Source organism: Octopus sinensis, unplaced genomic scaffold (assembly GCF_006345805.1).
Source record: "Octopus sinensis unplaced genomic scaffold, ASM634580v1 Contig16344, whole genome shotgun sequence".
Taxonomy (NCBI): Eukaryota; Metazoa; Mollusca; class Cephalopoda; order Octopoda; family Octopodidae; genus Octopus; species Octopus sinensis.
In genome coordinates, this window is record NW_021834283.1 from 56,317 (window position 1) to 57,500 (window position 1,184).

The window sequence follows — 1,184 nt, forward strand, 5'->3', positions numbered from 1 at the left end:
ATATATTATATATATGTATACATGTGTGTGCGTGTAATCTCTTACACTTATGTATGATTTCTATTACTATTTCTTTAGATCTCCCCCGGTGGAGACTGTCATACGTGACATCTTTTATTAAGAAGGACCATGAGAAAAAGTAAGGAATGGAAATATTTATGCAATTCCAATTTATCCAATATCCCATGTTGTTTCTAAGTATTTTATATTTATGCATTTGTCTGCATGTGTTTCTGCATTCAATTGTTTTACCATTGTTCTTGTAGAACTTTTTGCGACGAAACATGCTGCATATATTGATCCCATAATATGATTTCAATAAATCTTTATTGCTAAAGCACATCTCACCAAAGATATTTTCGATATTTTTTCCCCTTTTGTATATTTTCCATCTTCGTATTTTTGTCCACTTCTGTTTTTCATTTTCTTTTAATTTAACTACAGACGCCTGATATTCACATATAGAAAAAATACCACGCATTTCTACATCTCACCATAATTAATTTGCCAACAAGTGTCTCCATATGTATACAACGGCCAGACATCAGTGCTTGCTTGCAACATTCAGGAAACTGAGAACCTCACAAGGCTAGATTCGTGGCATTGGTAAGTTATAATTTGATTTTCGACAATTCTGAAATATGCATAAATACCTATTATATTCGATTATGTGTGATGTCTTGATCGATATGTTATCTATGTACATAAAAGTTCGATATAGTTTATATGTTCTTCGTTTTCAGATATTTGAAGCCGGTTGTCTGTGATGAGATTTGAATGGCGAATATATAATGCTACAACTATGTTGCACAAAACATTCCTCAGACACTCCACCGGTTCTGAGAAATCAACAATAAGCTATGTGGAAGAACGCCATAATAAAAATGTGGTGTTTGGTGCCGAATTATGAAGAACAGACCCCAATTTGGTCTATTTTCTTAAACTTCAAAGACCAATTCTTTAAAAATATGTGGGGTTTATGTCAAGGATAAAAAAATAAAGAAATAATTCAGTTTTGAAATATTTTTGGTTTTCATTCTGAATTAAAAAAAAATTTAAACTGATATTTATTTTACCTTGTTTCTTCTATAATATACGAAAGATTTTCGCTAAGGAACATCTAAGAAATGTTAAAGAAAAAGTGCATCATCTCTGTTTACCTTCTCTCTCTCTCTCTCTTCCTT

At 31.5% G+C, this 1,184-nt stretch overlaps 1 long non-coding RNA gene across 1 annotated transcript; it reads left to right on the forward strand.

The window, feature by feature from the left end:
* Positions 1–452: 452 nt before the first annotated feature.
* On the forward strand, positions 453–958 carry LOC118761676. The gene is made up of 2 exons (XR_004997556.1): positions 453–606; positions 744–958. It is a non-coding gene; the product is annotated as an uncharacterized LOC118761676 (long non-coding RNA).
* The last annotated feature ends 226 nt before the right edge of the window (positions 959–1,184 follow it).